Genomic DNA, 15,691 nt, shown 5'->3' on the forward strand with positions numbered 1-15,691 from the left:
CTTTAGCTAATAGGGGAACATTATGAACTTTTGCTACCTTAGGTAATGAACCCGGTTTGATTTTTATCTCGTGCATATAATGCTTAAGACAACCCCATTTTTTGTCAAAAATTTCAGGGAACTCTTTTATCCAATCTTTACACTCTGTCACAACATGACAGACAGAAGGTATTTCTTTCAAACACAGAGAAGGATTTTGATTTGGGTCCAATAACAAATATAGATCACGTTGGTGAAACCAACTCAACAGCTAGTCACCCTTCTTCGAAATATACACTTTCCCAGGGACTATTCTTCCTTTGTAATCAATTGTCCTCCAGAACCATCCTAGAAGGTCAATGATTTCTCCACTGTAACCTCTTGGTCTTATATCAGGCTTCATTAAATTTACCTTACTCAATAAATACTGATCGAAAAATTGGATTTGATGTTCGCGAGCAGGGTCACGTGAAGTGTGCGCGAGGATGTCGCGTGAGGAAACAGTTAAATAAACTATGGTCTGCAAAAGTACTCACCTTGGCCCCATGTAGACGAACCTCTCAAATGAATCGTCCTGCCAGGCTGCAGAGAGGAGGCTCAGTGTGATAACCACCAGAAGACTGGAGACACAGCTTAAGGTAGGATTGAAGTGTTGAGGTCGCTGTTGCACACGAAGGACGCTCCAAGCGTCGCCGAATGTAAAAGGTGTGACTTTTTAGATTGAATAGGAGGACGGCCAAGTAGGTAAAACCAAAGATGGTTTATTAAAGTCCAGGAACAGCAACCCCATCCAGCATCATTTCCTGCAACTGCCAAATGGCCCGTTGCTTACATTCTACCCCACATGACATTCCATGTTCCATTACTAACACTGAGATAGTTCCTGTTTTAATACAAGAACACTACATCAGGTTTAAATTAGTGCATGCAACTGGTGGGTGCCAAGACACATCCTAGCTTTAAGACTTTATTGGTGTAAACGTTGAAGGCTGTCATGTTGTGTGATTGATTCTCACCCATGTCTGTGAGTAAAGGGAGATTAATGCATTCAGCAGTTTTTTTGAGATTTCCCAGCTGGTTAGTTTGTTACAGAGTATTTGCTGATACACTGGGTTGAGTGCTGCAGTGTAATCAACAAAGCATGCAAAAACCAGGGGGTTGCTGGATTGAGTGGCCTTATCCACCAAATAAGATAGTGGCAGAATTTTGTCAATGGGGGATGCTCCTTTCCTGAAACCTGACTGGAAAAAAGGCAGAATGCCCTCATCCCTGACGCAGCTTTACAAATCCTGTAATACTGCATTGGCAAAAGCCCTTGGTTCGATGTCTAGCCAGGCAATAATTCTGTATTTAGCTAGATCTGTGTAATAACCTTTAAAAAAATTGTATGTAAGATTAATTCATGCTAGGAGTCTGGGACAGTGGCTGTTATAAAGCAGTGCTGGTATAGTGGGTAGAGCAAAGATGACCAAAAGTCCTATTCCTCCTTAAATACTGAGCCTTAGAACCCATTTGGTCCTGGGGCCCTGTCATTCCATATTCTCTTCAGTATTTTGGCAAGCCAGTTATGATCCACAAAGCGCAAAGGTAGGTGGTTGCTGCACTGTGGCTGGTCATCAACTTTGGGGGCTGGTTGATTCCATACCCGGCATTCCTGTGGCATGCTACAGAGGAAATCATTCATGCTGGCCAGAGGATTACAGTACATGAGACTTGGTTCACCTACAACACAGCTGATACACCATTATGTTTGCCTGAAGAATTGATCTGTAGATTGTTGATCGGCTTGATTAAAGTATCTCAGAAGTTTGAAGATGTTTAGTCACTGTGCCTCCTGTTGTTGTAGCTAGTGTTGCTATATTAGCCTGTTATGCAATTTCCTGGCTGGTTCTAGAGAATGTAGGGCCTTATTTACAAGAAAGTGCCACAGCGTGGCACCACAAGCCCTTAAACTGCACCACACTGCAGCACTTTCAAAGCACAGGGATGCATCATATCTACAAGGATATGACAAATCCCTTTCTTCTACCCTGTGCTGGTGCACAGTTAGCTGCCATGCACCGATACAGGCACCCTTGCACCATGCCTCACGGGGATGATTGTTTATGGGCTAGAAGGTGTCGTTTGCTGCACATAAACAATCTGAAATGGCGTTTTTCAACTTCTATGTGTGCTGCATTAGCTAATATAGAACTTGTAAAACGTAATTTTTTTATGATTGTTTATGTGCAGGAAGGTGCACCTTCCTGCACGTAAACAATCAATAGAGGTGATTTACTCATTTATTCATTCTATATGTTCCTGCTAGATGTATGGGTACTTTTCTAGTTGAGGGGCTTGTATCAAAATCCCCCTATTAGCAAAACTGATCTTCTCGCCAAGATCTTTTGGGCATGTTCACTGTCTTTCCAGTTAACCAGAGGGGATTCTTTTGATTTCTGTCTGCTTAGTGATTTGAACTGGACACATAGCAGGTTTTCAGAAGTGTAGTGTGCTAGGGTTAAAATGTATCTCAAAACTTGAATAATACTCACTGTGTTTAAAGTGTCCATATTTCCGCACAAGTTGTATGGTGGCATTGCTTTTTGGTATTCTGACAGAGGCCTCACTGGAATTATCTGCACTTTTATTTGTTGCTGGCAATAGACTGCCTGGGATTGGCTTCCATGAATGATACTCAAAAGTGATTTTAGTTCTTGTACGAAGATTTGGTGCTGTCTGTCTCTTGGCCTCTATATGATTTCATGCATTTGATGATCTATGGCTCCAATCTGAGCTCAATAGATTGTTGATCCCCCCCTTCCCAGATCCTTTGAAGAGCAAGGTGGTTTGGTTTCACAAGCTCTGATTTTTTTTTTATTCCCTGGGAGCTTGTTTTGAAAATTAGGAACAACTTTTGTGTGGCATTCACAGTAGGTTGAACGAGTTGGGCCTTAGATCCGGGGGGCACTTTCCTTTCTTTGTAAATTTCTGTTGTTGTTCCAGAGTGCCTATAGAGTTAGACAGAGAGGAGGCACTACTGTTTCTTAATATCTGAGTGAGTGAGTACTTTCTTGTATAGCGCATGGCTACCCTAGAGCATCCCAGCGCTGTAAGACCAGAGGACGTTAAAAGACATTATTGAAATAAAAATGTCTTTAGTCGCTTCCTGAAAGCCAGATGATTAGATTCATGCCTGATGTTGTCGGGGAGTTTATTCCATCCTTTGGCCGCTTGAACAGACAGCAGGCGGCCGCCCATCCGGGCCAACTTCACCCTGGGAACTACAAGCAGATTTCGTTGGTTGGATCTAAGAGATCCAGCCGATTGATGGCGACGAAACAGGGAATCCAGAATGGACGGGCCAACATTGTGGATGGACTTATGAGCCAAACACATTGTCTTGAACACAATCCTTTCCTGAATTGGTAGCCAATGAAGCAACCGAATTGAGGCCTTCGCTAAACAGCGTTTGGGGACTTTCATAAGCAAGCGAGCCGCACAATTCTGCACAGATTGCAGCGTTTTTATGGTAGCTGCTGGTGCCCCCATATAAATAGCATTTGCATAGTCCAGTCGCGAAAGAATCAGCGACTGGACCAATACACGCCTGGCTTCAAATGGAAGAAGATCTAGAACTTTTTTTAGAACTCGCATCAGTCCATAGCAGGTCGCGGCCACCTTCTTAGCCTGATGTTGGAAATTCAGGGTGGAGTCCAGCCAGACCCCCAAGCTTTTTAATTAGGTCTTGGGCACCGGAGGAGGTCCCAGACAATGCGGCCACCAGGGGTCCAGGTTAATTGGGGCTTTGTAGCCCAGCAGCATAATGTCCGTTTTGGCCCCATTTAACTTTAAAAAAGACGAGGTCATCCATTCAAGGACTTTGGTGAGAAACGGGGTCAGGTTGTTGATCCCCTGATGCAAGGCATCGTCCCTCACCAAAGAAACAACCAGCTGCGTGTCATCTGCGTAGGTGATAAGCTGGATTCCCCAGGGAAGCACCACCTCAGCCAAAGGTCTCATGTAAATGTTAAACAACGTGGGGCTGAGTGATGATCCCTGGGGAACGCCGTGACTCAGTTGCAGCTGGCTCGATGACACCTCATCCTCAAAGACGGAGAAGCATCTGTCCGATAGAAAGGAATGGAGCCATTTAAGGGCCAATCCAGAGACCCCTGCGAGACGTAGCCGATGCAGCAGGAGAGAGTGGTTTACAGTATCGAGGGCTGCGCTAAGGTCCAATAGGACCACCGCAGTGCAGCCTCCTGAATCCACAATACCTCTAGTCGCCTCCACCACCGCCACCAGAGCTGTTTCTGTTCCTTGCTTGGCTTTGAATCCAGTCTGGGTTGAATGTAATGAGCCCGTAGACTCAACAAATGAAGAGAGGTCCTGGTTAACGTGTTTTTCAGTGATTTTGCTGAGACTCAGAAGCAGCGAAATAGGTCTGTAGTTTGCCAGATCTTCCGGGTCCAGATTAGGTTTTTTTAACAGGGCCCAGACCTTTGCCTTCTTCCAGTTGAGGGGTACTACTCCTGAGGCCAGAGACGCGTTGATGACCTGCGTTATCACCGGACACACTGTTTCTGAAACCTGCTTAAGAACCGTCGGAGGAACAACATCCTGAGGAGAGCCCGATTTTACGTTGTTAAGGAGCGTTTCAACAATAGCAAGATCAAACAGCGGAAAGGCTTTGAGATCTCCAAATAAGTTAGGTGCTCCCCCCTCAGACCTTTAATTACCACTCTCCATTTCATCTGGAGTATATGGAGTTGTCACAAAGCTAGAGTAGATGTTGGACACTTTGGACGCGAAGAAAACAGCTAGGTCCTCGCAATGTTTCTGAGGGTCCAGCGCGGGACTGGTAGCCCTAGGAGTAGCAACCAGAGATAGAAAGATTTTAAAAATCTCTCTGGGGGCATTGGCTGCTTCCGAGATTTTACCCTGGTAATATGCAGCTTGCGTGGATTTCAATCATTTTTTGTATGATCTGAGGGATGCTTTATATTCAGTTTTTGCAGCGGGTGCAAAATACTTTCTCTGCTTCCTTTCTGCTCGTTTGAACAGTTGTTTATGTTCCTTAAGTTTTCCAGAGTACCACGGTTGTTTATTATGGCCCTCCCGATGCTGCATCTCTTTTTTTGGGAGGGTGGCATCTAAGGTGTAATTAAGCCAGTTGTCAAAGGCTTCATTAGCAACCACTGGATCCTCATGGGGAGTAGGCGGACACCTCTTCAGGGCTGCCTCCCAGTCCCTGACCGGTAATCTAGACCAATATGTTTTGCATGCTTTTTCATATGCTTCTTAACTGTTTGTGATAACGGTTTATTACTGTTATGATCCTCTGTTTGGGAGTTCGAAGCCTGCATCCCGAGAGAGTCTGGTTGACTGTTGAGTATTTTTTGAGCTCATGTTCTAACTGCCTCTGGGTTTGGTGACAGTGTCCTACCTGGATTATCTGCTCCCTTTATCAAGGTAGTGCCCAGCATGCATGGGTGATTGACACTGCTCTCTAGTTGGTTAACCGGCTGATGTGGGCTAAGATTGACTGGTAGGACCTGGATGCTCTTTAGGTCAGTGAGTAAAAAGGAGAACACCTCTGGCAGTTGGCAGTGAGCTAAATTTGTTGAAAAATGAAAGACATTGGCAAGAGTCAGCCTTGGTGGCCAGACTGGCTTCTAACTTGCCTATTTTTAATTTCATCACTGCTACAGCTGAGGCAATGGTCTGCATAGTTTCCATTTGTAGTTCCAGCTTGCGGGATTGCCACATAAATGTCTTTATTGTTGCTTCCAAGATCGCGTTGATAGATGCCAGTAATGTGTTTTCTTTTTTGCAGCTGGTTTGCTTGAAAGGTTTATTATTACTGTAAGATTGCCCTGTAAATCTATAATTGCTATCGACCAATTCTCAATAAATATGGCTGTGTTTCTCTGTTGGTTCAATTTGAGAAAACTAAGTGTGTGGGTTGCTCCACCTGACCATGCCCAGACAGCAGGTCTGTTCCAGGGGGGACGTACGAAGCGGTAGTCCATCTTCTACCACATCACTGAATGCCTGGTGGGCATTGCGCTTCCGCTCTAAAATCATTTTTTGCTGCATAAGAGCTTTGAAAATGATTTATACAGCTGGAGTGAGGAAGGAGATGTCTTGCCATCCTGCAGTGATCTTCCCAGATAACAAACTTCTACTGGGTGGGATGTGTCATTGTAAAATGATGTAAGAGTAGAAGTGGAGGAAAGCTCAATTACCTCACTAACTGGAGCTGATTTGCTTGGCCTTGTTGTCAAATCAATGCGCTGGGCAATGGGTGTGAAGACTATGCTCTTCCCCCCACTGGGCTGACACCAAAGCCCCAGGGTCAGCCACACCCTGCTCTTTCTGTGTAGATGGTGTTGAGCTTTCCACTTTAATTTCCTTTTAAGTTTACAGTTCTTAGGTAATATTTACGTATTAGAGCTGGTAATGTAGTTGGCATTGGACTTGGGCACATGCTTTCCAGGGTGAAGATGTTATGCTCAGATTGCAATCAATCAATCAAGTGTCTTATAAAGCATGACTGCTCACCCATAAGTGTCTCAAGGTGCTAGGGAGGGGCACTGCTGAATCGTTGAAGGCACTGCAGTTCATTCAAAGAGCTAGGTCTTGAGCTCCTTCCTGATTTGAGGCAGGGATGGTGATTGTGTGAGTTGGAGAGAAAGGGTGTTTCAGGTCATTGCTGTGAGGTAGGGAAAGGATCCTTCTCCCGCCATGGTCTTCCGGATACGTGTTCAGGATGAGTCTGTGGTGATTACTAGGTTTCCAAAAATCTAGTTTGTCCTCTGGGTTCACTTGCACCCAAAATCGGCCCCAGGAGGTCCTCTCTCAATTACTCCTAAAGCATAGCACTACTGTCTCTCCGCTGTCTCAGAGAGCAGTATGGAGTAGTATAAACTGAGAAAAATATTTGTAAACAGTCTTTTGACAGAGTGGTAAAATTTGTTGCTGCTTGACGGCTGTATTTGATGGGCTAAGAGACTAAGTGGGGGATGGGAGCTCACTCAGCTCTGCAGGTTGTACCCTAACCTAGGCAGGCTGCCTCCATGGGCACGGGGCTCAACCATGATGCAGCAGTACTAAAGTACTTCTTTCCCCTCTACCGCACTCCCCTCTGCAGTTACAGCCATTGCATCTTTCCCAGTTCCTCACCCCTCCCCTCAGTGTCAGGCTGGGGCCGACTGAGTGGAGCCTCTGCACCCCCGCACCACAACTTACTGGAGATTTTTCTTATGTGTGGGGGGATGGGTCAATCTGAAGTAGGTGGGTCTTGCTGATGCTTTTCCCCCAAGGGACACGCAAGAAAAGCGGCTGCCTCCTGAGGTACTGCGGCCCAAAGTATCTCTGTTATCTATTATACGCGGATGATGTGTGTAGGAAGGTACATCCTGACTATGGTTGCCCCCAACTTTTTGCCCTGTGTTTTAGCTAGTTTTGGACATAGTCGACCTGGGACCCTGCCAATCAGGACCCCAGGCCTACTGCTCTCTCTTTAAAATGGATTCCATGTACCCTAGGTGCATTTCCAATTGGTACTGGGCCACCCTATCAGACCCTGTAACTCAGGGCATGGGTGTACCCAGGGCTGCCAGGGGCTGCAGCATGTATTATGCCACCCCTGGCTGGCCTCCTAAATTTGACACAACTGGCTGCATGACAGCTGGGGCGAAGTCGTGTAATCACACTTTGCTTTAGATATAGTAGCCCTATATCTAACCATACAATGGACACTCGAGTTCCTATCAGTCACTCCTATGGCAGGCCTTGACAATCCTGAAGGCAGAGTGCATGGGCTCGTGTGAACTAGGCTCTGGCACGAGCCGAGCCCGGTTGCAGCTTGCGGAACCAAGACCCAATGGCTGTTCCATGATAACGCGTACCATATCAGTAACTTCGGTACCGCGTTATTCAGACATGTCGAGTAAGGTGTCATACGAATCGGGATGCTGCCCCGTCACCAATTCTGGCGACGAGGTTAGCATTCCGCCCTTCTAGAGGGACACGACATGTACGTAACTGTGAACCCCAGTTAAAGTTAACTAAAGCCTCAGCTCCACAAAATGGATGCTGCCACCACAGACACGAGTCTGACCTCCTGCTGCTGGGAGTCCTTCCAGCGAGGAGCGCTTGGACAAAGGGTTTCCTGTCGAGGGCGGTGTTCGCACCGTCCCAGACAGGGTTTGTGTATTCTGGGTAGGTAGGGCTTTTGCGAGAAGGTGACTGCGGAGTGGCACCCCGGTGCTCACTACGCATCTGCCGGTCAGAACCAGTTCCAGGGGCGCCAGCCCTGGCCTGGGGAAAGTCCGGCAGGGGAGAGGGGTGTAACTACCCCCCTTCCTGGTCCCACCCTTAGGGCAGGACCTAGTCATGTACCCACCCCTTTCTTTAGAATAAAGGCCGGAGCGGGGACCCTTCCAAATTAGATCATCTTTGAATCAAGAACTACTTTCTACGAAAGGACACTCAAGACTCTTCTCAAGATTTCTCCCTTGTGACTAAGGAGTAGTCACCCTGCATCAGCGGGCACCATCTAAGAACTCTGCGGTTTGCTGTAAGTCCTTCCTCAAGGAATCCGACGGCCCAGCTCGACGAGAACCGGCTTCCCTGGCACCTCTGACCTCTACCCACGGCATCAGCTCAGCTGTGATCTGTGGGTGCGACGAGACCTCGAGGGACCGGCCATCATCAGAACCTGCACGCTCTTAACCAGCACGACCTTTGAAGCAATTCCCTGGTGAGTGCTCTGGGGTCCGAGAAGCCCCGACCCTGAGCCGCTCCAGCACCGAAGTGCAGTCCCCCAGCATCTCCACGATCTGCGTGGGGCCCTTCTGCTCGCTGCTCAGCACGTTGTCTGGTCACTAGCCGCTGGCTTGTGCCCTTCCTTGACGATGACCGACAAACAACTCTGCTGGTCTGGTTGCTCCAGACTGGCCCTTGCTTCCATCTTTGCGAGAAGCACCCCGGACCCTCCTGGTCCACTCAAGACGCCATCTTAGGCCCACCACGTGGCCCTGAGATCTGCCAAGGCTTGTTGCCCCATCCTGGGCCCAGCGACGCCGACAGCATCATCCTTCGTGGGACAGCTCGCACCTCCACCGTGGTCGCCGACAACGCCTCCTGGTCCGTGAGACTGCAGAGCCTAGCGTCGCCCACTCACCCGGTCGAGGTGACGGCCAACCGGTGCCCTCCTGGTACCCTCTGACTACTGGCTAGTAGTAAGAACTTGGTCCCCTCTGCTTTCAGGTATCAACAATCTCTGATCCAGGCTTGGATCTCTACGAACTATTCATCACTGGTCGCCGGCCAGCAACTCCTTTTCTTCCGGCTCCTGGCTCGTCAGCGAAGACCCCGACGCCTGTAAGACTTGTGCAGCCGCAGCCCTCGTGGCTAGGTAAATCGGCATTTCGGTGCCTGCATAGCCTCTTTACTCTAGGGTCCCGAGTCCCTCGCTTCCGACTTGCCTTATCGGGTCCGCCCGAGACCTTAAACTTTCCGTGTCCTCGGACACTTGTTTTAATTGTGCACTTGAAGTATTTTCCTAAGAGATTTGGTTTGTGCTTAGTACCCTGTCCTCATAAAGAGTCCAGGGCTGTTGTGAATCTTAATAAATATCCTGTTTATTTTCATAACACTTGTGTGGTGTCCTTTCACTGGGTGTTCAAGGGGTACATGTGTGGTAAACAGCTGGCTTAACGCGCCCTCTCGAGTCTTTAGCCTTAGACTGCTCGTATCCACGCTACTAGGATAGCTGGTCTATAGGTTGACTTACAACCAAACACCGTAAGGGTCGTTGGAACGATACATAGCGGTCGCTAGAATAGCGAACGTTGCATATCGGGCCAACTTCTCACATTGGTGAGCAGCGGTTGGGATTTGAGCTTGCTGTTGTTTTACCACACATATCCTAAGAATATCTTGTTGAAAGATCACACAAGTACTGTTAGTACATATAACTAAAGCTTAGAATACTCTGAGTTCTACTGAACCAGCTGTTGTAGCTCCTCAAGGCTTAGCACACCTTGGCTGCAACTCTTAGCAAGGGAACAGTAGGTAAACACGTAGTGTAGGTAGGTGCATCACTTACACCACACTAGAAACAGTATGTCGGACAAAGGAGGAAACTCTGAGTCTCCCCTTGTGTCAGTTGACCCTCCACAGGTCATCCCTTCAAGATATACTGTGCTGAGCTTCAAGGAGTTAAGACAGGTGTGTCACTCCCGGAAGATCAAGCAGGGGTCTAACCCCACCACGTCCTTTCTGATTGGTCTCTTGGAGACTTATGATGCCAGAAAAGCTGAGACCCGTCTTAGCTCTTCTAATCCAGAAGGAGACATGCCTCCCCTCGAGGGAACCAGAGACCATCCTGACCTCATCCACCTCGCAACTGAGAACGAAGATGTGGAGGATGATGAGGATGAGGATCCCTCTGGGGATGAGGCAGATAAGGGACAGGTAGAAGTCGTTAGACTAAGCAGGTCCAACTTAAGCAAACATGATAGTGGTACTGGGGGACCCCCGGCGCTACTGTCAGGTCCGCTTAACATTGGGAATGGACGAGCCCGATCTCTGTCAAGAGACTCTGGCAGATCCCTTCAAACCAATGGCTCTCGCAACTCTTCGCAAAGAGGGATGACGTCCCCTCAGCGGAGAGTGTACGAAGCTAAGGAAAGGGCAGCTAATCTGAGGATCGAAAGGGAAGAACTTGCCCTGGCCAAAGAAAGGCTTGCCTTTGCGAGAGAGCAACAGTTAAGTGGGGTAGTCCCCACTGGTGGCAGCAATGTACCTAGCAATAGGGAAAAGAGTTTCAATACGAAACACCTTGGTAAGATAGTGCCCCCCTTTAAACAAGGGGGCGACATCCACAAATGGATTACTGCTTTGGAGAGAGCCTGCACTGTGCAGGGTGTTCCCCAAAGTCAGTGGGCAGCTATCTTGTGGCTCTCCTTTGACGGTAAAGGTAGAGATAAGCTCCTCACCACAAGGGTGGAGGATGCTAACAATTACCAAATCTTGAAGAATGTACTGGTTGATGGGTTCGGTTTAACCACTGAACAATACAGGATGCTGTTCAGAGACACCCAGAAAACTCAGTCTCAAGATTGGACTGACTTTGTTGATTGTGCCACTAAGGCTTTTGAAGGCTGGCTACTGGGTAGTAAGGTTACTGATTTTAAAGGATTGTATAATCTAATTATGAGGGAGCAAATCTTAAATAATTGTCAGAACCAGCTATTACATCAGCACCTGGTAGACTCTGAGTTGACCTCTCCACAGGAATTGGGTAAGAGGGCAGACAAATGGGTCAGAACCAGGGTTAGGCCTAAAAACCAGGGTGGTGACCAGAAAAAGGAATCAACCAAGCCTCAAGAGAAGGGTGGGGATAAATCCACAGAGAAGACTTCCCAAGGGCCCCAAAACTCCAACAAGGGTGGTGGGTCCCAGAACACTCCTTCAGAACAGAAGAAACCTTATTGCCATACCTGTAAACAGGTGGGCCATATCAAAAGTGATGCCAAGTGCCCTAAAAATAGCAATAAGGAAAACATACCCCCAAGTAACACTCCCAGACCTCCTGTTACCACTAGTGGTAATCCCCCAGGTGGTGGGAGTGCCCCCAAGAATGTGGTGGGCATTACTTTGGGCAATCAGGAGGACTATGGCTTAGCCAGGTTCCCTGACCACACTCTTGTCTGTGAGACTGGCATGGGGTTTGCCAACTTCACTACTGGACCCCACATTTTGGGAAAGTATAGACAAGAAGTCTTATTGAATGGTCAGAAAGTTGAGGCATTCAGAGACACAGGGGCCAGCCTCACCATGGTGAGTGACCATCTGGTCCCCTCTGCTCAACTGACCCCTGGTTTTACTTATCAGGTGACAGACATTCATGGAGTGAAGAGAAGGCATCCCATGGCAGTAGTCAAGCTCAGTTGGGGTAATGTCACAGGGCCCATGAGAGTGGCAGTGACAGATAACCTACCTGTAGATTGCTTACTGGGGAATGACCTGGAACTCTCAGCATGGGCTGAGGTGGAGCAAGAAACTCATTCCAGAATGATAGGCCTATCCAGACAGGTTAGTGGGGCAGTAATAGCTACAGCCCCAGTCCAAGCACCATTCCTCCCTGAAAAGGTTGGAAGGGCAGTGGTAGCCACTGCCCAGGCTCAGACAGACTTTCCAGAACAGGATAGGAGGGCTGTGACAGTCACAGCCCAAACACAGACTGAGTGCCCTCCTGAAAAGGTTGGCAAGGTTGAAATGGTCTCAGCCTCTACTCAGACAGATAGTGAGGTTGTGAAGCCTGAAACAATGGATCACTCCACTCAAACAGAGAGCATTGAGGAGGAAGAAGAGTCTTCCCCCTCCCAGACACTAGGTGAGAGCCAGCCTCCTCAGGGAACTGACTCTACCCCTGTTGAAGGAACTGCCCCAGAGGTAGTCAGGCCTAGCCTGGCAGAGCCCCTGATGGCAGTGGACCCTTCCCAGGTGGGACCCAGTCTGGAGCAGGTAACCTGCACCTCTCTACCCTGCCTCAGTCAGCCCAGGGCTGAAGAGATCAGGGAGGCCAGTGGTGGACTCAAAAGGGCCCCCTGTCCAAAAGAGCCCCTTAATCAGCAGATTAGGATCACTGAAGCTGGTAAACCTAGCCAAGTGAAAATAGAACAGACTCCTGAGGGATCCCCCTTAAAAGTAGTTAGGGAACTCCCACAGCTGGACACTGTTGGGCACAGCCAAACATGGGGCCTAAAAACCCCAGACCTGACCTGTCCCTCCAGTAAGCCAAACAGAGGGACTCAGCCTCCAGCTTTAGGTAGCCAGAGGCTGACCCTGAGAGCTCAGTGCATCTCAGCTAAAGAAAGAAGGGCACATATGATGGAGGGTGATTGGAGGAAGTTGAGCCCAAAGGTAGAGGAGCCTCACTTCAGTACTCCATCCCAGCATCAGCCTTTTTCTTTCCCAAGACACATCAGAGACAGAGATTCCCTATGGTGGAGACCCTCAGACACCCTTAGGGTGAGGGGTTGCCTAGTGGACCATGACACAGGGGGAAACCAAGCCAGAGCTGGTCCTTCCTTATATGGCCACTTAGGTAATAGAGGCTTACCTGGACAAGGATAGCCTTATCTCCTTTCGTTTGGGGGGGGGGGGGGTTGTGTAGGAAGGTACATCCTGACTATGGTTGCCCCCAACTTTTTGCCCTGTGTTTTAGCTGGTTTTGGACATAGTCGACCTGGGACCCTGCCAATCAGGACCCCAGGCCTACTGCTCTCTCTTTAAAATGGATTCCATGTACCCTAGGTGCATTTCCAATTGGTACTGGGCCACCCTATCAGACCCTGTAACTCAGGGCATGGGTGTACCCAGGGCTGCCAGGGGCTGCAGCATGTATTATGCCACCCCTGGCTGGCCTCCTAAATTTGACACAACTGGCTGCATGACAGCTGGGGCGAAGTCGTGTAATCACACTTTGCTTTAGATATAGTAGCCCTATATCTAACCATACAATGGACACTCGAGTTCCTATCAGTCACTCCTATGGCAAGCCTTGACAATCCTGAAGGCAGAGTGCATGGGCTCGTGTGAACTAGGCTCTGGCCCGAGCCGAGCCCGGTTGCAGCTTGCGGAACCAAGACCCAATGGCTGTTCCATGATAACGCGTACCATATCAGTAACTTCGGTACCGCGTTATCCAGACATGTCGAGTAAGGTGTCATACGAATCGGGATGCTGCCCCGTCACCAATTCTGGCGACGAGGTTAGCATTCCGCCCTTCTAGAGGGACACGACATGTACGTAACTGTGAACCCCAGTTAAAGTTAACTAAAGCCTCAGCTCCACAAAATGGATGCTGCCACCACAGACACAAGTCTGACCTCCTGCTGCTGGGAGTCCTTCCAGCGAGGAGCGCTTGGACAAAGGGTTTCCTGTCGAGGGCGGTGTTCGCACCGTCCCAGACAGGGTTTGTGTATTCTGGGTAGGTAGGGCTTTTGCGAGAAGGTGACTGCGGAGTGGCACACCGGTGCTCACTACGCATCTGCCGGTCAGAACCAGTTCCAGGGGCGCCAGCCCTGGCCTGGGGAAAGTCCGGCAGGGGAGAGGGGTGTAACTACCCCCCTTCCTGGTCCCACCCTTAGGGCAGGACCTAGTCATGTACCCACCCCTTTCTTTAGAATAAAGGCCGGAGCGGGGACCCTTCCAAATTAGATCATTTTTGAACCAAGAACTACTTTCTACGAAAGGACACTCAAGACTCTTCTCAAGATTTCTCCCTTGTGACTAAGGAGTAGTCACCCTGCATCAGCGGGCACCATCTAAGAACTCTGCGGTTTGCTGTAAGTCCTTCCTCAAGGAATCCGACGGCCCAGCTCGACGAGAACCGGCTTCCCTGGCACCTCTGACCTCTACCCACGTCATCAGCTCAGCTGTGATCTGTGGGTGCGACGAGACCTCGAGGGACCGGCCATCATCAGAACCTGCACGCTCTTAACCAGCACGACCTTCGAAGCAATTCCCTGGTGAGTGCTCTGGGGTCCGAGAAGCCCCGACCCTGAGCCGCTCTAGCACCGAAGTGCAGTCCCCCAGCATCTCCACGATCTGCGTGGGGCCCTTCTGCTCGCTGCTCAGCACGTTGTCTGGTCACTAGCCGCTGGCTTGTGCCCTTCCTTGACGACGACCGACAAACAACTCTGCTGGTCTGGTTGCTCCAGACTGGCCCTTGCTTCCATCTTTGCGAGAAGCACCCCGGACCCTCCTGGTCCACTCAAGACGCCATCTTAGGCCCACCACGTGGCCCTGAGATCTGCCAAGGCTTGTTGCCCCATCCTGGGCCCAGCGACGCCGACAGCATCATCCTTCGTGGGACAGCTCGCACCTCCACCGTGGTCGCCGACAACGCCTCCTGGTCCGTGAGACTGCAGAGCCTAGCGTCGCCCACTCACCTGGTCGAGGTGACGGCCAACCGGTGCCCTCCTGGTACCCTCTGACTACTGGCTAGTAGTACGAACTTGGTCCCCTCTGCTTTCAGGTATCAACAATCTCTGATCCAGGCTTGGATCTCTACGAACTATTCATCACTGGTCGCCGGCCAGCAACTCCTTTTCTTCCGGCTCCTGGCTCGTCAGCGAAGACCCCGACGCCTGTAAGACTTGTGCAGCCGCAGCCCTTGTGGCTAGGTAAATCGGCATTTCGGTGCCTGCATAGCCTCTTTACTCTAGGGTCCCGAGTCCCTCGCTTCCGACTTGCCTTATCGGGTCCGCCCGAGACCTTAAACTTTCCGTGTCCTCGGACACTTGTTTTAATTGTGCACTTGAAGTATTTTCCTAAGAGATTTGGTTTGTGCTTAGTACCCTGTCCTCATAAAGAGTCCAGGGCTGTTGTGAATCTTAATAAATATCCTGTTTATTTTCATAACACTTGTGTGGTGTCCTTTCACTGGGTGTTCAAGGGGTACATGTGTGGTAAACAGCTGGCTTAACGCGCCCTCTCGAGTCTTTAGCCTTAGACTGCTCGTATCCACGCTACTAGGATAGCTGGTCTATAGGTTGACTTACAACCAAACACCGTAAGGGTCGTTGGAACGATACATAGCGGTCGCTAGAATAGCGAACGTTGCATATCGGGCCAACTTCTCACAATGTGGTACTTCTCAGTCACACACATATTGGCCTCCAGAATTTGCTGATTGAAATGCACAGCT

The 15,691-nt window shown here is 49.3% G+C and overlaps 1 protein-coding gene across 1 annotated transcript in view; it reads left to right on the plus strand.

Moving 5' to 3' along the window:
* Nucleotides 1-15,691, plus strand: part of TCERG1L (transcription elongation regulator 1 like) — a 1,282,749-nt gene that overhangs the window by 851,737 nt on the left and 415,321 nt on the right. The gene's annotated exons all lie outside the window — the stretch shown is intronic.

The sequence above is a fragment of the Lissotriton vulgaris genome, chromosome 5 (assembly GCF_964263255.1).
Source record: "Lissotriton vulgaris chromosome 5, aLisVul1.2, whole genome shotgun sequence".
Classification (NCBI taxonomy): Eukaryota; Metazoa; Chordata; class Amphibia; order Caudata; family Salamandridae; genus Lissotriton; species Lissotriton vulgaris.